Below are 8182 nucleotides of genomic sequence, written 5' to 3'. Positions count from 1 at the left end.
AATTAGAGTCCATTTAAATTATATATATATATATATAGTTCTGGTTAATAAAATCAAAATATTCGGCCTTTAAACCATTCATTTGGTAATTTCTCCGTACATATGGCAACAATTTACCGGTAAGTCAGGATTTCAAAGTTTTAGTTCTTATTACCACACGTTTAATAAAAAATACAAAACTGAAAAGTATTTCTAACCGAATAAATGATTTCTATGCCATGCTTTAAGATATCATGATAAAATTATCAAATTTTACCATATTTACCAAATTTTATCAAGGACTATAAACCTATATTTTATTGTTAATTTTATCAAAACGCTTCGGCAAAAATTATCGAGCTTTGTGTTGTTCTCATAGATCCAGAAACACGGTAAATGTTACCATTTACTGGTAGTTTTGACCATATTTTTCTTTCTTAGTGTAGGATTAAAAAATAAGTCATGATTATTTCAAAACTCTACTTCTTGTCTTAAAATCACATTTTTCTGCCGGGAGTTCAAAGAAGTTATTAATATTATTGAGCTCGCTTTATAACGAGAATGAACGGACTGTGGCGGTTCGTTCCTTAATTCGGGATGCTCGTCAAACCGGAGTCGAACGAAAATATCAAAAATAAGAACTATTTGAAAAATTTGTTTCATTTCTTATTTTTCTTACATTAATTGCAGATTAAAATCTAGTTAAAAGCAATTTGGAAAATATAATCCCCACAGTTTAGATACTAGAGCGTTTGAAAGTAATAATATCTTAATGTTAATTAAACTTTTTGCGTATTTCGCTATATGTCCTGCACAAATGGAACAAATAAAAACATTTTTATACACAATTATAAAATTCGTCTATGTCAAGACAACTCTCTGGTAAAAAAAAAATTTATTTATTTATTATTTTTCATTATTTTATTTAATGCTAGCAGAAAAAAAATTTGAAATGTATGGCATACAAATCTTTACATCATTTTAAGAAATGTAATTTTAAATGACGAAATATAAGCTTTCTACGAGATCGGTCGAATAGTTTCTGAGTTATCAAATTTTAAAAAAGTGCATATTTAAGATTTAATTTCTTGAAAATTATTCATAATTTTAAATGGGTTTCAGTCCTATAATTTTAAATGAGTTTTAATAGTAAAACCAAAGATGAAATAAGCAATTTAATTCTTTACAATTTTGGTGATGATTTTTATTAATTATACTCATCAATAAATTATTAATTATAGTGTAACAAAATATCTTAGATTAAGAAAAGACGCCTAAATTAAACGAAATATGAGTTTAAAAATAGTAATAAATGCCTCGACCTGACGCAAACTTAGTAACAAAAACTTAAATGAAAAGTCCAAAAGTGTGAAATTGAGTTCATTGATCAAAGAGAACACTTTCACCAAGGCTAACGCCCGAGCATCACACCTTGAACCTTTGGATTAGACCTTGAAAACTTTTAGTGAAAGTGAGTGAAAGCTTTGACCTGTAAGAGGCCAAATCCCTCCAAAGACCTCAAAAACCACCGTTTGACAGTTCATTCCCATTGTATGACCCCTAAAACCCTCGTTGGGGGACACGGTGACTTCTTCTGGGTCTAAACGATGTCCTCACTAGAGCATATCAACTTCGTTCCGACCTCTTGACATACATATATCGTTTTTGTGGGCCAGTTATGGGGACAAAAGATAGAAATTACAACACTTTTCGTCCATAAATGAGAACGAAACTTTTTTTTTCTAGTTTACAAAATACTAACGATAAATCTGAAAGGAAATAAAAAGGTAAACAATACTTTCTTCAATGAAACAAAAAGGGTTTTTTTTTTTTAAAAAAAATCTTTCACTGGCGAAAAGGTCATTTAAAATTTATCACTTAAAGCAGCAAATTTATTATTTCCAAACGGTAATAAATTTTTATGATACAATTTTGATGAGAAATGTATGATATTTTTATTTACTTCTTTGTAAATTAGAGTCCATTTAAATGTGTTGTGCTTTAGAAAAATTATTATCAATATATGGTGCTAATTATGCTTTAAAAAAGATTCATCTTTTAAAAAAACACACCATCAAATACCTTTATGAACATTAAATTTTTTTAACTAATGTCGACAAATGTGGTTAAAAACAAAAGCTATATAACTTTCATAATAATGCGTAATAAGTATTTGTATTAATCTATATAAATAAAACACACCGTTTGAAGTGAAGCAACAACAATCCGTTTTTGGCCAGGAGACTACGGTTCCACAATTTCATAACCAACGGCATGATTGTTAGCATTTTGAAACTTTTTTATACAGTTCTTTTGTGCAAAAACATAGAATTTTCAAATCGATTCTAAATCTTGTATCTTAGATTTTGGTTCGATAATTTGCCAACAGTGTTTCTGTTTTATACTTATTTACACCTATGTACTAAATTCTGTTAAAGTCATGATAAATTCTACTACAATCAGAGGAAAGAAAAATCTACATTAACAATTTATCAAGAAGCATACATAGTACTAATTGTACTAATTATACTCAATAACGTTAATCCGTATTCTCCCTGCTATTAATTAAAAAGAATTATTGGTGTATGTCAATCATATAAATATGTATTTTGTTTAGTGTAGAAATAAATTTAAAAAACACAGAAAAAAAATAAAATATTCAAATTAAATCATAATTTACTTTGAATGCTAAGATAAAATATACTTTGTATTCGTTAACGCACAGCATCCTAAGAAGAAAAACATCCAAGCATTTTATGAAATTAAAATAAAACAAATAACGCATTATTTACAAATTATTATCGTTTTCAGACTGGGACTTCAATTACAAGCTCACTCCTTATGGATTTTTTCCTGTCTTCTTTTGAAGAATATAAGTTAAGAATATAGGTAAAGAATGCGAGGCATTATTATATTTAATAGTTTTTAAGCATTGAGGATACATGTTTATTCCATTTTTTTATTTAATTTTTTACTAGAAGTGGTAGCGAATTTCCCTTTTAAGATAGATAAGGACAAATTTAAGTGTAGTAAATAATCTTAAAAAACATCAATGTCTCTTAATCTTCAGAAACATCAAAGAAAGGAATACCGGGCAATAGCCCTTAATTTTATAAAAATAATTGAGTAGGGAATACCCGACAACTAATATACAGAGCAAAGGCCCTTAACTCTTAAAAAAAAAAAAAAAACAACAACATTATTATGCTATATCGAACTTAATAACATGTAGTTATCAAGCCTCAGATATTTACCACGTGTTTCTTATGAGGTGTAAAGAAGAACTGAAAAAACCTTTTTTAGTTATTTGGTAATTATCTGCATATTTAGTTGAAAGCTAACGGTATAGCTAAATTATACATTTTTACAGTGACTGGAGTCTCTAATTTGAATTATACGTCATTTACGAGATAAATAGAGAAACTCAAAAAGTGACTATCCTGATAATTGTAGGGTAAATAGCTTAATTGACAGTGAACCTAACTAATACGTGTTTACCAAGATAGATATCTCAAATTTGTACCATATATTCCTAAAGGGATAGAAAAAAAACTGAAAAAGCTTCTTTACGAAAATTTGTAATTATCGGGATAATTAGACAAATTTATATAGTCATGCTAAATAAAATGGTACTACCATGTGTTTCGCACAGCATAGCCGATTGCAGCTTTTGTGCCATTAAATCACGAATATGTGAGTTCATGAAGGTGGACTACTGTGTGGACTTGCTTGGCCACCACAGGCAAGTCCGAGAAAGAATACTACCCCTCCAATCTTCTCTTAAAATATTAATACTGAGGATTCAGAGCAATACTGCCAAAGGCGGAAGGAACGCTAAGAGCCGCAAAAAGGTCAGTTCGTGCAGGTGAAAGACAACGTTTATCCACAAAGTGGTGAATTCGTGCAGTCGTATCAGCAGGGTCGTCGCAGGCTGCTAGTATTGGCAGTTGTGAGCGAGTAGGCAGTTGTGGCGTGGACATGTAAAAGAAAACAATATCTTAAGTACATTTGTTTTTCATTTAAATGAAAATCTGCAGACTAAGTTTAAATCAGTTCCAACGATTAAGAAGTCAGTTGAGAAGACTTATCTTTTTCCATACTTGAAACTACAGTCGGATACTGTTACAAAGTTGATACTATTTCGATAATGTCAATATCTTTCACTCTGTTTTGAATAATTTATGTCATAAACAAACCTAACATAAACAAATCTAACCATTTATTACATTTAGTTGTCCGTAATTAATAACTTTAAGACATAAAGGAAAAAAACTTTTAGCGACATTTTTACTAATTAAAGAAAACCAGCTTTGGAACGTAAAATATATTTCCTTATTTAATTTCATTTAATTTATGATGAATCTTTAACAAGAAAACTGCACAAAATTTTCCGTTTCTGGACTGAAAATCGGCAAACTATTATAGACACCAGTGATGCTTAATTAATTGTTGTAACAGACACCAAATATATTAAAATAGATACTGCTGTAATATGTGCTCTACGATCTCTCGAAACGGGGTAGAACCGTATGAATGAAGGATTCCTCAGAATGTATGTCTCATAATTATGAGAATTTTGTTTGAAAATTAGTAGCACGATTCATGCAAAGCTAGATTTAAAAAATTAAATAAGCCAGAAAAACAAGCTCAAATGGCAAAGCGATCGGAAAAGAGCAGTGAAAGCTATTACGGGGGCACTGTGGTCGGTGCAAGCCCGATGCGGAATTCGTATCGACCAGCCATCGCTGGATTTCGAACCCGATTCACCTCATTGGAAGGCGAACGCTCTATCCCCTGAGCCATCACGGCTCCATCGTTACTAATTGATGTATAACTTATTTCATTCTGGTTGTGTAATATCTCGTCAGTCAGCTTATAAATCTGGACGTAACACGTAGTAATCACGCATTTCGAGCTATGTCCATTGTCGTAAACATGGAATTTCGAGTTATGACCGTCCCGTAGTGGACTGATCGAGAGGACACGGTTCCCAGCAGATCACCGAAATCAAGCATCACTGTCTACGGTCAGTGAGCGGGTGGGTGACCACTTGGATCAGTCTGCGTAGGGACCAAGGATGTGCGGTATTGGTCCTCGTTAAACTGTGCTACCGTAAAGTGCTCGACTTCGCGCGCAGGTCGTCGGGCTACCGAAGCGGCGGTGCCATCCCCTCCGCAGAGGATCAAAATTGTGATGGCATGTCTTCGGATCATTCTCCGGGATGTTTCCCAGATCGTCGCCAATAACCAATTGTGCAGCTCTAGTGCGACGTAAATTAACAACAATAACAATCGAGTTATGACCATTTTCATAAACACAGTGCAGTGTAAGAAAAAACTACATAATTTTTGTGGTTAATGGTTGGTTCTAATGCCACTTGCCACACGGACAAGCCTGCTTGGGGAAACCAATCAAATTTAAGGCAGAGTGTGCGATTCTTGTTTTTCAAGGGCGCCATCTATGGCCAAGAATTCGACTTCTGCCACATCATACGTCACACCTGTTTATAAGTCGGACCCATTCATTCATCCACAGATCGTAATTTTGACCTGAATCAGAGAACGATCGATCTCCAATCCAGCGCCCCCAGGGGTATTGATTTGTTATGGGAACATGGAGGACTTTGAGACTCGACAGAATTTTAACGTGCATCAGTCACCAACTACACGGGGAGTCTTCGGCCGGCGGGGTTCGAACCTATGAACTCTCGGACATGGGCGCAGAGCCCTACCGACCAGGCTATATCGTGGCCCTTTTTGTGGTTTATATCTACAACTACTTTGTTACAAATGTAATTAACTACAACTACAATTTTTTTTAATGTTGTGACTACAAATTATTTTCAAAATTTTTAACTACTTCACTACTTTAAGGAGACGAATTTTGCTGGAGAACTTAATATATATCTATGCTCAAAAGGGTTTTGAATAAAAAAAAATGGTTTATATTCATGTTTACATGAATTTTTTTATTTAACTTTCTTCTTAAGTGTTTCTCGAGAGCCAATATTTAGTTCAAGAAATGCTACGAAATTATTAAATGTTAGTAATTTTGCTAAGTATTTATTACTTTTTAATTTTCTCTAAGAAATTAAGTACATCAAAAATATTTTTTTTTTCCCTTTGAAATAATATCAATGTTTGACGAGTGTACATTCGCATGTGAAAGTGCAGCCAAAGGGATAAATGATCTATTATTTGTAATGACTAATTTAAATATTAATTATTCGTAATTCTAAATACTTTATTCTAGTTAACGCTCAACTATAGTCAGAGGGGCATTTTCTTTGCTTCCATTTACGGATCCGCAAAGACCCATCAAATTCGAAAAATTTATTGCGGTAGAGCTTTTATTAAGCTAACGTTAAAAGTAGCTGCCTAGAATCGGTACAAACTACTGTTTTTTTACGAACTACTGTTTTACTACAACTCACTACCCTTCTTTTTCTAAAAAGTAGCACACTAGCGACAACAGTAGTTTTACAGTTTGTAGTGCGCTACTTCCGACCCCTGATTTCGAGCTTTGTCCGTTTTCGTAAACACGCATTTCGAGTTACATACATTTCGCAAACGGGAACTGTCCTTGCATCAGAAAGGTTCTGAGTTCGAAACCCGGGCAAGGCTTTGATGTTTCTTTCTCTCTATTTGTGTTCTATGTCCTTTCTCCTTTGTGTGTGAATGTGACCCGCCCTATAAGCGGGTTGTGGTAGTGCGACGTGGGCGACGCTGCTCCACCGCCGTAGCTTCGCCACAGGTGCCCACTGGGTAACGAAAAGAGAGTTAGCAGCTCTGACACTTTCTATGGCCAATGGACAATAGTTCCAAGTGCCCGCCATTAAAAAAAAAACATTCCGCAAACACGTTGTTGTTGTTAATTTACGTCGCACTAGAGCTGCACAATGGGCTNGCCCACTGGGTAACGAAAAGAGAGTTAGCAGCTCTGGCACTTTCTGTGGCCAATGGACAATAGTTCCAAGTGCCCGCTATTTAAAAAGAAAAAAAACATTTTGCAAACACGCATTTTGGGCCCAGATTTAAAAGCTCTTTGACGATATTTATTTACTAAAAATAGTAAAGCACACCAGATAAACCCATAAACTTTTATCTTTTGTTATATGAATCTATTTTGCATCGAAGTTGCCAGTACACAAGGTTACAAAAAAATATGTAAACAAATAAGAAATCTAATTTAAATAAAAGACGCAGACGAGAACGAATTATATTTCAACAAATTCCATGTTAGATACGGCACTGTATTTAATTAACTTCACATTAATTGAAGTTCTAACTTATGTGGGGAAACTTAGCTCAATTTTAGCACGCCATTTTGCTTATCAACGATCAGCTGGCACTTCCGTCATATATGAGGGTATTGTGATTTTCTTCTTCCTGGAGTGCAAGTACCTACTAATTACCATCGAGAATGAATTAAAATCTCATTGATACGAAAAATTGGTTCCCTTTCAGGTTTCCCTTTTCTTTTGACTATGACCAAAAATCGCTTGCAGTAAAAACAGTGTCACAGACTTAAAACATTGCCTTTGCGTGCAATTGCCCTAGATGTGAGACCGAATGCTTATTGGCGATCGCAACACTCGAATACGCCATCAGGGGAGAGACCGTTTTCATACCTTTAGCCCTTCTCCCTTCCCTCTCCTCCTCTTTTTAGTTGTATAGGAATGTACTACGATATTTTCCCTTTTCTTAATATTTTTCCTTTTTATTTAATAAAAATATTTTTTTAAATTTAAGTGATACTTTTCTTTAGAACTATGTTTAATGTAGTTTGAAGTTCCATATAGTTTTCCAACTTAAAAGATTTTAATCTATATGAAAATCAAGAAAGAAACTAACATACTTCCTTCCTCTATGACTTTCCGCACGCTAATGAGGAAAACATGTGAAGTGTTGCCCTAGGTAAAGAGCTCTGCTCTACGCCACCTGCAGCCCATTTCGATCGCCAATAAACTGCATGTAAGGAGGGCTGTTTGCTAAGCTCGTCTAATTGCACAGGCGAATCGCATGTAACGAGAATGCTTCATGCGAATGTTACCACATTTTACTGCATGTGATTTGTGCCGCGTTTGCCGAAATTTTCCCTTGTTCATAAGGAGATATTGGAAGCAGTGAAAACAGTCGTTGGAAAATATTTTTCGTTTACGCATCAAAGCTTCCGCTGAGCAAAAATAATCATTTATTTATTT

This window comes from Parasteatoda tepidariorum, chromosome 9 (genome assembly GCF_043381705.1).
Source record: "Parasteatoda tepidariorum isolate YZ-2023 chromosome 9, CAS_Ptep_4.0, whole genome shotgun sequence".
In the NCBI taxonomy this organism is placed as follows: domain Eukaryota; kingdom Metazoa; phylum Arthropoda; class Arachnida; order Araneae; family Theridiidae; genus Parasteatoda; species Parasteatoda tepidariorum.
The sequence above is the reverse complement of the archived record's forward strand: the minus strand, read 5'-3'. Positions refer to the sequence as shown.